The sequence below is a fragment of the Leopardus geoffroyi genome, chromosome A2 (genome assembly GCF_018350155.1).
Source record: "Leopardus geoffroyi isolate Oge1 chromosome A2, O.geoffroyi_Oge1_pat1.0, whole genome shotgun sequence".
NCBI lineage: Eukaryota > Metazoa > Chordata > Mammalia > Carnivora > Felidae > Leopardus > Leopardus geoffroyi.
Window position 1 is genome coordinate 146,985,954 of NC_059331.1, and position 19,032 is coordinate 147,004,985.

The 19,032-nt window shown below is 55.6% G+C and overlaps 1 protein-coding gene and 1 long non-coding RNA gene across 2 annotated transcripts in view; one reads left to right on the forward strand and one right to left on the reverse strand.

Annotated features, from left to right (window-relative positions):
* Positions 1-19,032, reverse strand: part of COPG2 (COPI coat complex subunit gamma 2) — a 114,892-nt gene that overhangs the window by 27,474 nt on the left and 68,386 nt on the right. The window lies entirely within an intron of this gene.
* On the forward strand, positions 460-12,775 carry LOC123606875. Its single transcript, XR_006716531.1, has 3 exons — positions 460-651; positions 4,839-7,177; positions 11,275-12,775. It is a non-coding gene; the product is annotated as an uncharacterized LOC123606875 (long non-coding RNA).

The window sequence follows — 19,032 nt, forward strand, 5'->3', positions numbered from 1 at the left end:
GTCTTAGGGGTCATGCATCCTCGGGTGAGAACCACTGGGTGGAAGGGGCAGAGCAGAGGGCAGGCAGAGAGGTGAAGCTTGAGCCAGAGGAGCCCCTGAGCCGGGGGTAGATGGACACATCAGAGTCAGGACCGTCAGACATGGGGGAAAAGGACCTGGGACCAGGCGGACAACAAGCAAATGGAAGTAACCAAAAAGGCACCTGGAAAGAAGGGGGAAGTGTTGGGATTTGCTCTCAGTGGGTAAGGAGTGGAATGCTGGTGAGTGGCCCTGGAGCTGAGGACACTAGAGGAATAAAGCTGATGGAGAGGGGAATGCTGAATGAAAGGAAGCTGGGTTATATAGCGTGAGCAGAGAGCAACGTACGGACTGTCCACACAGAAGGAAGGGGCAGACGGGACAGGAGACCACACTGAAGGAACGCATCTGGGAGAGAGATGCCGGCAGGGAGGCAGGAGGACCCAGGGCTCCTGCAGGTGGAGGCCGAGTGCAGTGGTGTCGGGCCATGTGGGCAGGGGCGAGGGCGGGAGGGAGGGTGGAAGGGAAAATGCTGTAGTGAAAGGAAAGAGGAAGGAGAGTCAGAGGAACAGGCTCCCGGAGAGCGCTGTAGGGAGAGTGTGCAACGAAGGGGTCCGAATGGAAACAGGAAAGGTTGTGTGGGGCCCGGCGGGATAGCAGAGTGTGGGTCCACAGGATGTGAGCAGGGGCTGGCGGGAGGAGCGTGTGGATTCAGTACCGTATGTCTGAAGCAAAGACGACAGAGGTGGGCTGGGCTGAGCGAGGGGTGAGGGAGTGAGCAGGGAGCACACAGCAGGAGAGGACGGCGGAAGCAGCTGGACGACTCACAGAGGGTAGCTGAAGGAACGTCACGTGGCTCAGGGAAGAGGACAGTTCCTTTGCCACGTGTGCGGTAGACAAGCAGAGCCGGAGAGGCAACGAAATGGGGGCCTGAAGGCAGGTCAGGTGGGCAATCTGCAGGTGGGAGAATATGGTCAAGGAGAGGTGGTCTCAGGGGCAAGAATAGTAAGAAAGGGCAGGTGAACGCACCCTGCAGCTAGGGCACATGAGGCTTGTTCAAAGGATATTGGTATGTACTTTATCAAGGAAGGAATGTCAGGATGCCCAAAGGAGGGAGTATGGGGAATCTAGAGTTTTGCCTCCAGTGATGGACCAAGGGCACGAGGAAGCCCATGCTAAAGAAAGAACACAGAGCGGGTCAGGCAAGCAAGGAACTCCACAGAGGTAGGAAGGGGCCAGAGGTGGATGCGATGGTAGAGGTGACGGCCCATTTAAAACCTTGCATATGGCCAGGTCAGTGAAGGGCTTGGGAGGCAATGAAAGGTCAGAGAGAAGCCCAGATAAGCATCCAGGGTCTTCAACATGGTTCCTGAAAAGGTTGGATGCTTAGGAGTGAATGTGACATCAGATGGATTGAGTACGGCATGTCAGAGATGAAAAAGCTGACTACAGAACGAACAGGAGGCGGGTCAAGAAAGGAGCAGGTGTCAAGGAGAACACCACTTCCTCTTCTGCACGAGTGGCATGTGGCAGGGGAAGTAGGGCAGGATGTTGAGATGATCGAGAGAGTCTCTTGAAGACAAGAGTAGGAGAAAAGGCAGAGCGGGCCACACAAGGTCAGTATCAACCCAGCGCTGATGTAGACAGCAGTCGTGGGCGTCCATGAGAAAGCAGTTTGGGGGATGTGAGCTGGCTCAGAGGAGTCGCTGGGAAATGAAAGGAACAGGTGGCACAAGAGAGGAGAGAACCTTACGAACGTACAAGGCACTCAGGGTTGGTTGAGGGGGCACCACGGAAGAGGGGAAGGTGGCCTAAAAAGTTCCCCATCTGGGGACATCACAGCTCTTGGGGTAAGAAGGTTGGCATGTGCCATATTGAGGCTGGATGGTAGGAGCAGAGCTGAGCCGAGCCGGGCCACCATAGGCTGGGCGTTTGAAGCCCTCAGCAAAAGTTGGGTAAAGGGCCAAAATGACTGGAGTGAAATAGGAAACGGGGCATTGTTGCACATTAAGATGGACCCCACAAAGAAATCATGGCAGGTAACCTCAGGGACACTGGAATGGACTCATGGGGATGGAGCATTTTGTGAGTAGCAAATGTGCTCACAAATGGCAGGGTAGTGGGTGGGAACCAAGGCAGAGAGGACATTTCGCACCAATTACTGAATCCTGCCAATCAGGTGGGGGTGGGAAAGGTGGAGGTCTAGCATAAGGCGCAGAGGCTCCACAAGGGAAGCAGGGAAGGACAGGGGACTCTGAAACCCAGTGGTGTACTCGAAGAAGATAGTGTGGCAGTAAGGTACACAGGGGAGACAGCAGGGGGCGGGAAAGCAGGGGCCTAAGGAGCTTTTGTTCAGGAGGCCTAATTCCACGGACAACAGAGAGGCCAGGCAGAGTGGGATGGAGAGTGAGAGGAGAGTCTTAAACCCTGCCTGCAGGTGTTATGAGGCACGTGGCCAAGACTGAAGGCAAAGCGGGACCCGGCCCATGGGAAAGGAGAGCGGGAGGGCAAGCGCGAAGGGCAGGGGGACATCGAGGGACCCAACGGAGAAGAAACAGAGGCAGAGAATGCGTGGTGAGGACGAAGAGGAGGGAGTGAAGGCCTGGTGCAAAGTCCCAGGGGCAATGGCTTGATTGAAAGGGAAGAGGGAGGAAGAAGGAAAGCGAGGTCGGGTGAGGCCAGGGAAAGAGAGCAGCCAGAGCCAGTGGAAGGATGTGACAAGGAGACAGAAGATGGTTTCAGGACAGGATGTGGCCTGGCAAGACGAAAGAAAGAGCGTGAGCTCTGAGAGCAGTTCATGGGAGGGAGCACATCCCCGATGAAGAAGGGATGACCCAGTGCAAATACATGACAGGCATTAGGGAGCGTTGAGAGAGCTGCATGGGTCCTAGAGAAGAGACAGGCTAAGAAAAGGGCCCCGTGAGGAAAGGTGGCAGATAGGATGTCAAAACAGGGCTTTGTTGCAACTACATGGGAGTGTCACCTCCCAGAGACCGATTAGGTGATGGGAGGCACCGAGAAGAGGATGAAGAGTGGAGTGTGGTGGACGGGAAGACTGGACACTATTGGGAGTGGGGTTGGGGGGTGGGGGAGAAGAGGAGCGCGGTGGCAGGTTGAAATCCAGGCAGATCTCAGAGGTCCCAACCAGAAGGAAGTTTGGAGCTCCGAGGTCAGCCAGTGGAAGCAGAGGCATTGGGTGGAGGGGGAGGAAGAAGGGTAGCTAGCAGTGGCTGTTGCGTGGCTTTGAATAATGTGGAAAAAAAAAATAATTCTTGGCTGTTTTTGATAGTCTGGATTCTACTGAAACAGCGTGGGAGGCAGGGACAGGGTTCAGGTCTGGGTGTAGGTGGGTCTGACGAGGTTGGCCAGGAGGGCAGTGTGGGCACTGGTGGGCACAGGGCTAGGGAGGAGGATACGAGCTAAGTCCGGACACTGAAAAATCTATCTCATCTTACTGAAAAGCGAACTGACTTCAGGTCCGGTGCTGTGGGTGGTGACTCCAGGCTGGGGAAGCGGGGGAGATCAGTGAATCCACCCAGAGAGGACAGAGACATTGGCTGCGTGACAGGTAGGGGGAAAGGTCTGGTTAGCAGGAGCACAGGGGCCCGGGAGAACCAGAAGAACAAGGATGTATGGTGGGACTGCTTCACAGATCTGATGATGATGGGTACCGTAGGAAAAGGGACAGCAAGCACCGAGAAAGAAGGACCAGATTTGGACCAGACGTCGTTGACATGCCTGAGGGTCATCAAGTGTTGGAGGAAGGAGGTGTATGTGGAGGGGAGAAAAGAACAATGCTGTAACGCACACTGGGGTTTGGAGCATGTCGGGTGTCAGGGTGGTTACGGAAGGGACCGCAGTGGTTCTAAGGGGAGAGAGCCGGGCCAGTATCCGGGTGGGGGCAGCGCTGGGACGTGAGGGACAAGTACTGTTGGCAAATGGTAGGCGGCTGGAGGCTGGCGAGGGGAGTGGCACCCCAGGGAGGCAGGGGGGGTTCCCGCCTCAGTGCTCCTGCCCTGGGATGGAGGGGTGCATTTCACCAGAAGGGCCGTGGGCATGGAACACAGTGGGGGCCGGAGAAAAGATCTGAGGGGTGAGCAGCAAAACATACAAACATCCAGACCTAACAAAAGCATGAAGGGCCGCAGCTGCTGCCAGCCCTCCGGGGGCGCCAGCGTCCTCGGATGAGAACCCCTGGGTGGAAGGGGCGCAGTGGGGAGAGGAGCAGGGAGGTGAAGCTTGAGCACATGAGGGCCTGATCAGCAAAGATGGAGGCCTCAGAGTCAGGACTGTCACACGTGGGGGACCAGGACTCCAGACCAGGCACACAGCGAGCAAATGGACGTAGCCCACGAGGCTCCCGGCGTGATGGAGGTGGTGTTGGGATTCGCCAGCAAGGTTAGGGAGTAGAGAGCAAATGCGGTCATCCAGACGCTGAGGACACTTGAGGAATAAGGCTGAGAGATGGGAGTGGCGACCAAAGGTAGTTGAGTTTTGTGGGTAAGAGCAGAGAGCGCCAGATGGATTGTCCACAGCTAAGGAAGGGGCAGACAGGACAGGAGACCACACTGGTGGGAGAGAGATCCTGCTAGGGAGGCAGGAGGACAGGAGGAAGGGGGACAGCAGGACCCAGGGCTCACTGCGGGTGGAGACTGAGTGCCGTGGTGTTGGGCCATGTGGGCAGGGGCGAGGGCGGGAGGGAGGGTGGAAGGGAAAATGCTATAGTGAAAGGAAAGAGGAAGGAGAGTCAGAGGAACACGCTCCCTGAGAGCGCTGTAGGGAGAGTGTGCGACAAAGGGGTCCGAATGGAAACAGGAAAGGTCGCAGGAGGGACGTGTGTGGGGCCCAGGCGGCCAGCAGAGTGTGGGTCCACAAGACGCGAGCAGGGGCTGGCGGGGGAGCGTGCGGGTTCAGTACCGTATCTCTGAAGCAGAGACGACGGAGGTGAGTTGAGCGGGGGGTGAGGGAGCGAGCAGGGAGCACACAGCAGAGAGGACGGCGGAAGCAGCTGGACGACTCAGAGGGTAGCTGAAGGAACGTCATGTGGCTCAGGTAGCGGGACGGTTCCGATGTCATGTGTGCGGTAGACAAGCAGAGCGGGAGAGGCAGGGGGGCGGGCCCTGGAGGCCCATCAGGCGATGGCCCATCAGTCCGCAGCAGGTGGGAGAACATGGTGGGGGAGAGGTGGTCCGAGGGGCAAGAGTGAGAAGGGGCAGGTGAGGGCCTCGCAGGTAGGCCAGGAGAGGCTGGGGGTCAGGGAATGAATGTCCTGTGCCGAGAGGGATGGCAGAGGGCCCGGGGGAGGGAGCGGACGAGAGGCATCCAGGAACTGTGCCCCCGGGTGTGGACAAGGCCCTGAGGAAGCCCGTGCAGGAGGAGGAGCACAGCAAGGTAAGACCAGCATTAGAACCTGGAGACATAGGAGGAGGCCAGAGGAGGATGCGGTGATAGAGGGGGCGGCCCATTGAGAATGTTGGGGACCCCCTGCCAGCGAAGGCATGGTGAGACGATGCGAGTTCCGAGAGGAGGTTAGAGAAACCACCGCTCCAAAATGGTGGACCGGCAAAGGTGGGTGGTGGCTTCGGGCAGACGGGGACAAGAGAGGGATTCGGTACAGCACCCTGGGAAGGACGATGACAGCAAGGGGGAGCAAGAGGGCTAATCAAAAGGGGAGGAGATCTGGAGGAAAGACTAGGAAATCTGCTGCATGAGTGGCGTGTCGTGCAGAAGTGGGATGTGGTGCCGAAGATGAAGAGGTTTCTAGAAGACCAGAGCAGGAGAAAACGTGAGGGATGGGCTGAGCCAGGTCAGGCTCTGGCCAGCGTGGAAAGAGAAAGACCGTGGAGTCTCAGGCAGCCATGGAAGGCGGTCCTTCAGATGTCACTCGGGTCAGGGAACTTAACGGGAAAACAAAGAAACAAGCAGCATGGAAGAAGGGAGAAAATCGTGGATGTAGGAGGGACCCTGGGTCTGTAAAGGGGACACCACGGAAAAGGGGAAGGCAGCTTGCAGAACTCCTGATCTGGGGGCTGCGGCAAACCTCAGAAGGCAAGAAGACTGCCGTGTGCAGTATGGAGGCCAGGGCAGGAACAGACCCGAACCACCGTCGTTGGACATTGGAATACCTGGGGCCACCTCGAGCCGGTGGGGAAAGGAGTCACGATAACCGAGGTGAGACAGGAACGGGGCAGCACTGCCCGTGGACCCTGCACAGAAACCATGGCAGGGAGCCTCAGGGTCACTGAGGCGGGCTCAGGTGGACGGAGTCCAGCGTGTGGGTGGCGGATCTGCTGCGAACTAGTGGGGGAGTGGGTGGGAACCAAGGTGGAAGGCATATTTTGCATTGATAACCAAATGTGTGCTGCTTCTCTAACACGGGGCTGAAGCGTGGAGGTCTAGCAGGCAGCAGAGAGGTCGTACAGGGAACCAGAGAAGGACCGAGATTTTCAAAACCAGCGGAGTGCCCTAGGTCTACTCTGAGAAGATAATGAAGGTTGTGCAGGGGCCCAGAAGGAGAGAACAAGGGGCGGACAGTGGAGACTGGGGCTTGGGGGACTCGTTTCCATGAGGCGGGATGGTGGCTAATAGACGGGGGTGAGGCGGAATGGGATGGAGAGTGTGAGGGCCTCAAGTCTGCAAGTGGGCGCTGGGAGGGGAACATGGCCAAGAGGGGAGGAGGGCATAGGAGGTCTGGGCCATCTCAACGAGGAGTGGGAGATCAAGCACAATGGACGGGGTTGGGTCCCCAGACCCGATGGAGAGGAGAAAGAGAAAGGAACACTGGATTTGAGCGAAGAAGGAAGAGGAGGGAGTGGCAGGCCTGGTGTAAAGTCCGGTGGGCAAGGGCTTGATGGAAAAGGGAAGAGAGGAGGAAGGAAGGTGAGGTGGGGTGAGGCTAGGGGACAAGGGAGCCTAAGGGGGGGCGGTGGTCAGAGCCAGTGGAAGGACCGGACGAGCGCCAGCAGGTGGGGTCAGAGAGAACATGGCCCGATGAGGGGGTTAAAGAGTGTGACCCTAGAGCAGGTCCCAGGAGGGAGCACCTCCCAATGGTGAAGGGATGACCCAAAGCAACTACGTGACAGGCTTTTGGGAGCTTTGAGAGGCGTGGGTCCTAGAGAAGAGCTGGGGTGCTCTCCCGGGGCCGAGGAGGGAAAGGGAAGTAATGTCTCATGAGCAAAGGTCACAGGAAGGAATGTGAAAATGGGGCCTGGAAGCAGTGTGACAGGTGGGTCACTTTCCAGAGACACAAGGTGGCACCGGGGAGGATGGAGAATGGAGTGCGGTGGAAGGGGGAGGATTGGACACCCAACAGGGGAAGCAAGGAGAAGAGGGAGGTGGCAGGTCTCGGCAGAGTGTGGGGCCCCACGGCGGGAGCAGAGGCATGAGGGGAGGGGAGAAGAGAGCTGCCTAGCAGTGGACCCCGAGCAGTGGCTGCTCCTAGAACCTTGAATGTTGTGGCAAGGGGATCATTTTTGGCCAGGCTCTACTATGGATCCGGCGGGGTTGGGGTGGGAGGTGGGGTTGGGGTGGGAGGGAGGGGAGGGGTGGGAGGGGCTTTGGGGTGGGAGGGACGGACAGGGGGGAGGGGGGAATGGGGTGGGAGGGAGGGTCGGGGGGGTGGTATTTGGGTGTCGGGGAGGGCATGGGTTTCGGGGATCAGTGGGCATGGGGTGGGGGTTGGGAGACACGAGCCATGCTCCAGGCGCGGGGACAAACCTCTTTTCAAACTAGGCTGCTGGGGTGACGACACATCCAGGGTTGAGGATGGTGAATACAGGCTGAGGAGAGGGCAAAGGAGACGAGCGAGTCCACTCAGAGAGGACACAGGAGAGTAGCTACGGGAAGGGTGCAAGGGAAGGTCTGCTGGATGGGAATCGCAGGGGGACGTGAGGACCACAGGGACAAGACTCTGCAGGGGACAGTGTCACGGGTCTGAGGTCGGGTGGGGTAACCTAGAGAGAGGAACGGTGGCAGACACCGAAAGGACAAGATTAGGGCCAAAGATACTGTCACAGTGCCTTGTGTCATAGGTGGGGGGGGGGGGCTGGAGGGGTGTGAGGGAGCCGTGTGAACAGAACGGTTCTCTCATGCAGACTGGGGTTTGGGGGTATGGATGTCAAAGAGTAAACGTGGAAAGAATGAGGTGGTTCCAAGAGGATAGAGCCGGGTCAATGTCACATGTTGGGAATGCTGGGAGTTTGAGGAACAAGGTCAATGGCAACTGGTGGAGCCTAAGAGCATATAAGGGGAGAGTGCAGCCAGGGAGCAGGTCGGGTTTCCGTAGCCCGGATTGTTCACAGGGATGGAGGGGTGGTGGTGGACTTCATCTGAGGAGGATGCAGACATGGCCCCCAAGGCAGGCCTATTAAGATCTCTGAGGGATGAGCAGTTCTCTGCTCAAAGCCAAACCGAAAGAAAACCCCAAAACGGAAACACAGAAGAAGGCACGAGAGATGATGCTGATAGGCGATCTTGGGGGTCACGCGTCCTCGGGTGAGAATCGCTGGGTTGAAGGGGCAGAGTGGAGGGCGGGCGGAGAGGTGAAGCTTGAGCCAGAGGAGCCCCTGAGCCGGGGGCAGACGGACGCATCAGAGTCAGGACTGTCAGACACGGGGCAAAGGACGTGGGACCAGGAAGACAGCGAGCAAATGGATGTAGCCGAGAAGGCCTCTGGTACGATGTGGGGTGGGTGGGAGGGTTGGGATCGACTGTCAGTGGGTGGGGAGTGCAGGCTAGTTGACACATTAGGACTAGGTCCAAGAGAGAGGAGAATGGCGATCGCAAGGAAGTTGTGTGAGCACCGTGAGCACAGAGCACGGGGCGGGCTGTCCACGCAGAAGGAAGGGGCAGGCGGGACAGGAGACCACAGGGCTGATCATCTGGGGAGAGATGCTGCCAGGGAGGCAGGACGACCCAGGGCTCTCTGCAGGTGGAGGCTGAGTGAGTGCAGTGGTGTTGGGCCATATGAGCAGGGGCGAGGGCGGGAGGGAGGGTGCAAGGGAAAATGCTGTAGTGAAAGGAAAGAGGAAGCAGAGTCAGAGGAACATCCTCCTGGAGAGCACTGTAGGAAGAGTGTGCAACGAAGGGGTCCGAGTGGAAACAGGAAAGGTTACGGGAGGGACGTGTGTGTGGCCCAGGCGGCCAGCAGAGTGTGGGTCCACAGGACGCGAGCAGGGGCTGGCGGGGGAGCGTGCGGGTTCAGTACCGTATGTCTGAAGCAGAGATGACGGAGGTGGGGTGAGCGGGGGGTGAGGGAGCGAGCAGGGAGCACACAGCAGAGAGGACGGCAGAAGCAGCTGGACGACTCAGAGGGTAGCTGAAGGAACGTCACGTGGCTCAGGAAGCAGGCTCAGATAGCAGGTTCTGATGTCATGTGTGCGGTAGACAAGCAGAGCGGGAGAGGCAGGGGGGCGGGCCCTGGAGGCCCATCAGGCGATGGCCCATCAGTCCGCAGCAGGTGGGAGAACATGGTGGGGGAGAGGTGGTCCGAGGGGCAAGAGTGAGAAGGGGCAGGTGAGGGCCTCGCAGGTAGGCCAGGAGAGGCTGGGGGTCAGGGAATGAATGTCCTGTGCCAAGAGGGATGGCAGAGGGCCCGGGGGAGGGAGCGGACGAGAGGCATCCAGGAACTGTGCCCCCGGGTGTGGACAAGGCCCTGAGGAAGCCCGTGCAGGAAGAACGGCGCAGGTATGCCAAGAGAGGAACATGGGAGAGGGGGAAGGTGAGGTAGTAGAGGTAGAGGCCCGTTTAAAGGGCAGGAACAACCCTGTTAGCAAAAGAAACATTGAGGCAACGAAAGGTCAGAGAGAAGTCAAGAGAAGGAACCATTGTCTCCAAGATGGCAGACACAAGAGGGTAGAACCGGGTCAGCAGCAGGAGTCAGTACAGCAGGTGGGGGACCAAGAACCTGGCTACAGAGGCGCATGAGGGCGGGTCAGAAGGGAGTAGACATCAAGGAAGAGACCATTGAATTCACGGCAGAACTGGAAGGTGGTGGAACTGGGACTGGATGCTGAGGATGAAGCAGAGGGTTTCTGGAAGACAGAGGTGGGAGAGGAGGCAGAGGATGGGCTGCACGAGGTGCTCCTGCATCCAGTGGGGGGAGAGAGAGTGGAATCGGAGCAGCCAGGAAGGCAGTGGGGGGTATTTGTAGGGACAGGGGAGTCAATGGGAAGGGAAGGGCAGGGCAGGCTGCTCGGAGGAGGGCAGAGAATCTCACGAATGCGCTCGGGGCTCAGGAAGGGTAAGGAGGGCGGTGCTGTGAGGAGGGAGGCGGCCTGAGGAGTTCCTCTCTAGGGACGTCAGCAAGGCTGGTGGGGGAGGGGCGCAGAGTGGCATGTGGGGTATATAAGGCCAGATGATAGGAGCAGAGCTGAGCAGAGCCAAGATGCTACAGGCAGGGCGTTTGAAGTCGAGGGCCCCGAACGAGGTGGGAAAGGAACTGTGTAAGGACAGAACACAGAGGGGGAGGGGCAGCACTCCACATTAAGACACGTCCTGCACAGAGACCTCTGGCCGGTCACTTCAGGGACTTGGGATGGACTCACGTGGTTGGAGTCCAGTGCGTGGGTAGAAAATCTGCTTAGAGTGGAGGAGTGCACAGCAACCAAGGCAGAAGTGACGGTCTGTAGCAATAACTAATTCTGTGTATGCTACATCAGGAAGGCTGGAGGGGTGGAGGTCTGGCACCCAGCAGAGCCTGTACAGGGAAGCAGGTAAGAAGTGACCTTTAACCCAGCATGATGCCCTGGGTCTATCGAAGAAGATGTCGGCAGCAGAGGGGCAGGGAGGGAGAGCAAGGGGTGGGCTGGTGAGGTCTGGGGACCCTTGTTTTAGAGGCTTGATATGGTGGACAACAGAGGCAGCAGGGCTTACTGGATGGAGAACGAGAGGGGGGGGCTGACATCTGCACGTGGCCAAGAGGGAAGGAGGGCAAAGGGGGATCTGGACCGTGTCAGTGGGGTGTGGAGGGCAAGCGTGATGGGCAGGGGTGCATCAGGGGACCCGGTGGAGAAGGAATGGAAGCAGGGGAGGTGAGGGAAGGAGGACGAGCTCAAAGTGCAGGCCCGGTGTAAAGTCCGGTGGGCAAGGGCTTGATGGAAAAGGGAAGAGAGGAGGAAGGAAGGTGAGGTGGGGTGAGGCTAGGGGACAAGAAGGGAGCCTAAAGGGGGGGCGGTGGTCAGAGCCAGTGGAAGGACCATATGAGCGCCAGCAGGTGGGTTCAGAGAGAACATGGCCCGATAAGGGGGTTAAAGAGAGTGACCCTAGAGCAGGTCCCGGGAGGGAGCACCTCCCAATGGTGAAGGGATGACCCAATGTGTACATGACAGGCTTTCGGGAGCTTTGAGAGGCGTGGGGCCTAGAGAAGAGGTGGGGTGCTCTCCGGGGGCTGAGGAGGGAAGGGGAAGGAATGTGAAAATGGGGCCTTGATGCATTGTGACAGGAGGGTCACATCTCAGGGACGGGCAAGGTGAAGGGGATCCCCAGGGGACAAAGGAGAGGGGAGCATGGAAGGGAGGCAGGCTGGCCGCCAACATGCTGGGCGGAGAAGAGGGAGGTGGCAGCGTCTGCACCCTGGCACTTCTCGACATGCCTACTGGAGGCGCGTCCAGGGCTCCGGGCCAGCCAGCGGGAGCAGTGGCGTGGGGAAGGAAGAGTAGCAAAGGGGTGGTGGCAGGGGCCGCCCCTACAGCCTTGAATGTTGTGGTCAGAGTAGAACTTTCCAGCCAGGCTCTTTACTACGGATCCGGTGGGGATGGGGTGGGAGGTGGGGACGGCAGTTGGGTTGGACGGGAGGTCAGGGTTGGGATTAATTGGGTGTATGTGCAGAGGGGTGTGGGAGACATTGGCGAAGCTCCAGGCACAGAGAAAACCACGTTTTAAACTGAGCTCGCAACCCATCTAGACGTCCAACGTTGGGGGTGATGACCACAGACTGAAGCGAGGCTGGGGAAGACCAGCACGTCTACCCAGAGAGGACACAGGACAGGAGCTGCAGGGACGGTGGCAGGTCTGCTGGGCAGGAATCCCAGACGGACGTGAGGACCACAGTGAGGGGACGGTGTCACGGGTCTGAAATGAGGAGAGGTAACCTAGGGAAGGAGCCAGCGGCACCCACGGAGAAAAACCAGTATTGGCCCAAAGATACGGTCACGTTGCCGGGAAGTCCTCAAGGCTGAGGGCGGGAGGGTGTGAACAGAACGATGCTCTAGTGCAGACTGGGCTGGGGGCACATCAGGTGTCGGGACCACATGCTCAAAGAATGCGGTGCTTCCAAGAGGATAGAGCCGGGTCGGTGTCGGTAACTGTTGGGAACGTGAGGAACGGTGTTAACTGTTCAGGGTGCCAGTGGCAACCGAGAGAAGGAGAAGGTGACAGGCGGTGCCCGGGGAGTGCGGCCCGGGGACTGAGCTGGGCTTCCACCGCAGTGGTTCTTCCCGAGGATGGGGGGGGGTGGTTTTCACCCGAGGGGGGCTGTGGGCGCGGCCCCCAAGGCAGGCCTATCAAAACATCTGAGGGGGAGCAGTGCTCTGCTCCAACAAACACAAAACCAAAAAAACACAAAAAGAAACCCCAAAACCACGGCCCGATGATGATGCTGATAGGCGGTCTTGGGGGTCACGCGTCCTCGGGTGAGAATCGCTGGGTGGAAGGGGCAGAGTGGAGGGCGGGCGGAGAGGTGAAGCTTGAGCAGAGGAGCCCCTGAGCCGGGGGTGCATGGGGACATCAGAGCCAGGACTGTCAGACACGGGGGAAGGGACGTGGGGCAGATGGATGTAGCCGAGAGGGCACCTGGCACATTGGGGGCTGGGTGCGGATTCACGGTCAGCGTGTAGGGAGTGGCGTGCCAACGTGTTGTTCCCGGAGCTAGGGACGCTTCAGGACTCGGGCCGAGAGAGAGGAGAATGGCGATCGCAAGGAAGTTGTGTGAGCACCGTGAGCACAGAGCACGGGGCGGGCTGTCCACGCAGAAGGAAGGGGCAGGCGGGACAGGAGACCACAGGGCTGATCGTCTGGGGAGAGATGCTGCCAGGGAGGCAGGAGGACCCAGGGCTCCTGCAGGTGGAGGCCGAGTGCAGTGGTGTTGGGCCATGTGGGCAGGGGCGAGGGCGGGAGGGAGGGTGGAAGGGAAAATGCTGTAGTGAAAGGAAAGAGGAAGCAGAGTCAGAGGAACAGCCTCCCGGTGAGCGTTGTAGGAAGAGTGTGCAACGAAGGGGTCCGAATGGAAACAGGGAAGGTTACGGGAGGGACATGTGTGAGGCCCAGGCGGCCTGCGGGGTGTGGGTCCACAGGACGTGAGCCGGGGCTGGCGGGGGAGCGTGCGGGTTCAGTACCGTATGTCTGAAGCAGAGATGACGGAGGTGAGTTGAGCAGGGGGTGAGGGAGCGAGCAGGGAGCACACAGCAGACAGGACGGCAGAAGCAGCCGGATGACTCACAGAGGGTAGCTGAAGGAACGTCACATGGCTTAGGTGGCAGAACGGTTCCGATGTCATGTGTGCGGTAGACAAGCAGAGCGGGAGAGGCAGGGGGGCGGGCCCTGGAGGCCCATCAGGCGATGGCCCATCAGTCCGCAGCAGGTGGGAGAACATGGTGGGGGAGAGGTGGTCCGAGGGGCAAGAGTGAGAAGGGGCAGGTGAGGGCCTCGCAGGTAGGGCAGGAGAGGCTGGGGAGGGTCAGGGAATGTCCTGTGCAGAGAGGGATGGCAGAGGGCCCGGGGGAGGGAGCGGACGAGAGGCATCCAGGAACTGCCCCCCAAATGTGGACAAGGTCTTGAAGAACCAACCCCCCTGCCCCAGGAGGAAGAGGACAGCCTACGAGGAAGCAGGGGTGGGGGGAGGCGGCCAGAGGAGAGGAGTCAGGAGAGCTGGTGGCCCGTTGAAAATGTTGGGGACAATGCTGTCAGTGCAGGGCATGGTGAGAAGATGAAAGGTCAGAGAAAGGACCAGGGAATGACCTCCCAAGTGGCCGACCTGAAACGTAGAGGGGTTAGCAGTGACATCAGCAGCAGGTGGATTCAGTACAGCACACTGGGACAAAGGGCCGGTCAAGAGGAAGAAGATGTGGCGACAAGACCCGTGACCCCTTCACGTGCCCGGCAGGTGGTAGGTGAGGAAGGACAGGACGCTGTGGATGGAGCAGAGTGTCTCTGAGCACACTGATTCTGGACACGGCGTAAAAGAGACAGTGGGGTCTGGAGAGCAGCCGTGAGAAGGTGGTCACGGGATGGGATTTGTGTCAGGGGAGTCAACGGGACGAGAAGAGCGGCAGGCAGCGGGGAAAGAGGAGACAACCTGTGGCCGCCTGCGGGGCTCAGGTGTGGTAAAAGGGCATCAGGGAGAACGGAAGAGCCCTGAAGAACTTCCCAGCAGCGGGGATGTCGGCAGGTCTGGGGGCAAAAGGGGAGGCCCGCGTGCTCGCAAGGCCCGATGGTGGGAGCCCGCTAATGAACGCAAGAACGCATAGGTGCTGCTGTGTGACTGTGTGACAGTGTAGAATATTACAGAATATTTACAGCCGAATAAAGCCACATCGGTACGGTGCCATCACTTGGACTTTGAAAGGACGGCACTGGGTGCCGGTAACCGTGAATGCCACAGACGGCGACACGCCATTTATACGTCCGCTGTTTTTCCAACGGAAGGGAGTGGAGGAAAAGTGGAAAGAAGTGGCTGAAATGAAATTGGAATTAAGCTGACAGTATCCTTAACTAAGTAATCTCGCAACTATTGAGCAACATTATAATGGTGATGATCCACGGTGCCGCCTGTCAGCTTGATCACAGTTAATGGGATGAAGGGAACTGGGAGAAATATATAAACATAAATTGTTGTAGAGAAACAGGTGGCTGCCTGCAAACTATCACATAATCGCATGGGGGGGAAGCTGGCCAACTCGGGAGAATGCGCGGTCATCCAGAGCTAAATTCGGGAAGCGAAGCCTGGACGGAGGGCACCGGCTGCAATCCTCCAGTGCTTCTGGTGTCCCGATATGAAGGTGCCAGTAAGTCATTAGAGGAATTTGGAGTGATGAGAGTAGGTTAAGGAGGAAGTTCCCGAGTGGAACCAGGCCTGAGTGCTATGACCAAGCAGAGGTCTTTTCCCTACAGTCAAAAGAGGGAAAAGAGGAAATGAGCGGATATGCCACCTTTGTGGTGCAACCTGGAGAGGGGTTATCGTTTAGGAACGGCAGCAACAAAGGTTTGTACCCTGACCATGGTGTGACGAGGGACAGGATGGGGAGACGGGTTGAAAGCCGCACAGCGGGAATGTTAGAAATTTCAGCGTTTGAGGAAAGCCAGGGCGGGTACAAGGAGGAGGGGCAGGTGAAAGGCGATCTGAAACTGGGAATGTTGGTCCAGCTCGTGGGTCAGACTGGAGGAATGTGGATTCTAAGGCTGGATGGATACAGATTCCAGTGATCAAGGCAGAGGGAAATGGTGGTTGAACAGTCCTTTCGACCTATCCTACTTTTTAAAGATCTGAGTAAAAACACAGATTATGTGCTTAGCTTGGAAAAGGGCAAAGTTTCCCGAGGGGCCGTGAATAAGGATCCCTGTGAGTGGCCGGAGGTGGGTAAAAGTGAACAACTCTGATGCAGATTTTACTTAATTGAAACTGTTCATAGTGTCGGGAGTTATATTATTAATATCGAACACCAAGTAATAGAATGGAGACCACAGATTCGTAAGAGGTAGGAGCCCATCGGAATCCTGCGGTAGCTCAAGAGCAGACGGAGGTTAAGGAGGTGCAGGTACAAGGTCGAGCACAGTTACGAATTGTTATGTGGGAGGCGGCATCCCTAATGACAGAGAAAAGAGGCTCCTACACCTGGACTGTTAAACTGGATCTTCGGATGGGTATCTTCTGTTGAAGACTTTTTAAGTGTTATTTAAATGAGTGAAAATGCTTTGAGACGAGAACTATGATGCACTCAAGGCCTGACAGTCCAATAATAAAAGCAATATAGGGGGTCACAGTGGTTGTGAATCATAATGGAACAAAAAGCTCAACAGGCAGGGGGCATCCTAGAGGTCGGGTGGGGGAAACAGTCCTAGAATGTTGCACATACCGGTAGTCTGTGCTCTTGGGGGGCAATAAACCTTCAGAGGAAAGCAAGTTGCTGAATGGGAAAGGGTGCTAAGAAAGAACACTGCCCTGAAGGCTTTTCTAAGCATGTCTGCATAAAGGAGGAGTGGCTGGAGGACCGAAGACCGGAAGGACTCACTGAATAGAGACCTGGGATAATGGTCAGCTTCCCACAAACGGCCCGTGGTTTGAGGGGAGGATTTACGGGACCATCTTGATGTTGGGCTCGAGTACATTTTATCAGATGGCGTTTAGATTTTTTGCTCACATATAAAGTAAGGGGGAGTGAGACAGTTTAAAGATATAGCACAGACCAAGATAACCATGGGAACCACTTCCTGGAGGTCAGAGGGTATGTCCTATGAACTGTGGAAGACTTGATTTTAAAGAGGATAAAGGCAGAAAGTGCATAGTTCCACGACCGAAACAACAGCTTCTGTTTATTGAGTGTTTACTATGTGTCTGGCACCATGCTAATCACCTTATTTAGTTTCATTTCATCTTTACGACAATCCTAACAAGCTTATGGAAATCTAAGAATTTGTCCAAGTTACCCAGTCCGTATGTAGCAGATCCAGATCCCAATCTGTCTCTCCCCAAAACCTATATTCCTTTCTATTATGATATACAGTTTTCAAGTTGAAAAAAAATCAGTCTGTAGAATTTCTTTGTGTGTGTGTGTGTGTGTGTGTGTGTGTGTGTGACTGTATGGAAAATATACTTTTTGAAATAAGTAGAAGTGATATATAGATCTTCAGGTGATTAGAAAAATTCACAGTATTTGCAATGGGGAAAACACAAAAAAAAAAAAAAAAAAAAAAAAAGAAAAAAAAAAGAAAAAAAAAAAAAAACCAAAAAACAAAACCGGGGTGGTGGTGGTGGTGAACGACTCTTATTACCATCTATGTCCTGGTATTTCACTTCTGTTCTTTGCACAGCAAAGACTTTGAATTGGCCATCGGTTAAAAACGTTAGAGTTTCCGACCAAGACTAAAGAATAGAAAGGAGTTTGATTTTAAGCAGGTATACGATGGGTCGACTAAAAATCGACTACTAACAATGAAATTTTAAAAGTCCGACTGTCGAGACAAAACTCCATTTCTTTTCTCCAAGACGCAAGGACAAGAGTTTAAAACTATAAACAGTTTAACACCAATCGGAACACCCTTTGCCAAGTTGAACAGAGAACAAAGAAAACTCTCCAAGTGCCAAATTTTTATGAACAAAATACTAACACACCATCAAGCAAAAGAGTCCATAGCCAGCAGACCAAAGGTTGAAACCTCTGGGCTAATTTGTAAGATCTGTGTTTTCAAAATAAAGTAACTCCTTAGAAAGGAGGGGTGAGGAAACCTTCCCGATACTTCCTCTCTTGGTAGAAATGTTTTTTCTTATCGTGGTTTGCTCCTGTACAATGTAATTTCTGTACTTTCAATATTGTTGTTTTCTGTATTTTGATATTGTAAAGTTGTATCTGTTGTATTCTGTTAAGACCACTCCCTGGGGTGTGAGGCACCTGACTTAGTTATCCAAGTGAGCCTGGGGAATTGGGAGGAGCTCGCATTCTCAGCTGGGAAGGGCTTGATTCTTCAGTGAGTTCAGCATTTTGCTTCCCTTTAAAATTAAGTTGCAAAGTAATGGCATCCCTTAAAAAACAGAAACCTTAGAAGTACAATAAGGGGAGGACTTTCGAAAAAAGGAGAGGTGGCTACTGGGGGGGAAAAAGCAATGATGCAGTGCAGTTTCCCAGGATGATGGCTGAAGCCCAGGGCTGTGTTAAGCCTGGGCCCAGATACTGGTTTGGACCAAGGGAAAATAAAGCTAGCTTTACTGAAGAGCACAGTACAGCCAATTTCATTGGTGGCTGGTGGACATACTTTTGACAAACGTAACCAGAGGGAAACAGACCAGGAGAGAAAGTGAAGCCGGAAGGGGATGGAGCTAGAGGAACTTCATAAAGGGATCAAGGAGGTAATTAGAAGTCAAAGCCAGATGGCCTAATGCTTGAAGGAGAAATATTGAAGGCCAGATAAGAAAGTGCCTTCCTACCCAGGGGGTTATGGATCTGGGGTGGTTGCAGGATAGAAGTGTAGGTCCGACTAGGGCCAGAGGGAACCACCTGGGATTCAGACCCAGCAACGGTGCCAACTTGAATCTACCTCGTGCTAGAGTGAGTAGCCTGGTCTATCGTCCGACGCAGAGGAGATTGGGCAGGGGCTCCCAGAACCAACATCTGCAAAGGGAGTTGGGAGAGGGGCTAAGAGAAGGCAGGTTAAGCCCCAGACGGAACTGAATGATGACCAGGGATAACTATTTACTAGTACTTTTACGATTTCTTGTAACTCTGTAACTTCCCCAGTATTTGTTAATTTTGTTAACTTCTGTTTTTTCCTGTACCGGTAGTAAAAATTGTTTTTTCGTGTACTGGTAGTAAAAATTGTTTTTTCCTGTACTAGTAATAAAAATTGTTGAAAACATCAATGCGATAGGTGTGCTTATTTCTGTAAAAACTGGGTAACAGTGTCGGAGTGAATCCGAGAAGAGCTCAGGTGGGAAAACGGGAAAAGAAAATCAAGTGCAATAAATACTTGACATTCATTCAGAGAGGTCGGTCACAAGACCTCAAACCCCAAGTCTGTACATCCTGTTGGCCCTAGCCGTTGGCTCTCCTTCAGAGGTCTCCCCACCCCTCCCTCAAGAGCGCATATGGGCCAAGGAGAGACTTCCAGTGCCCTTCCCAAATGTGGAGATATGGAGGCTGGCTAAGCCACTCGTCAGGATGAGTCCTACTCTCAGACTTGTGCTGTAGGACCCCCAGAAACGATGATCTTAAAATGCCATGGAGCTACTGAATACAAAGTCCTTAGGAGGCCCCCCCAAAAAGTCTTGAGAAGTAGGCTACGATCCTTCACAGGAGACACCAGGTACAC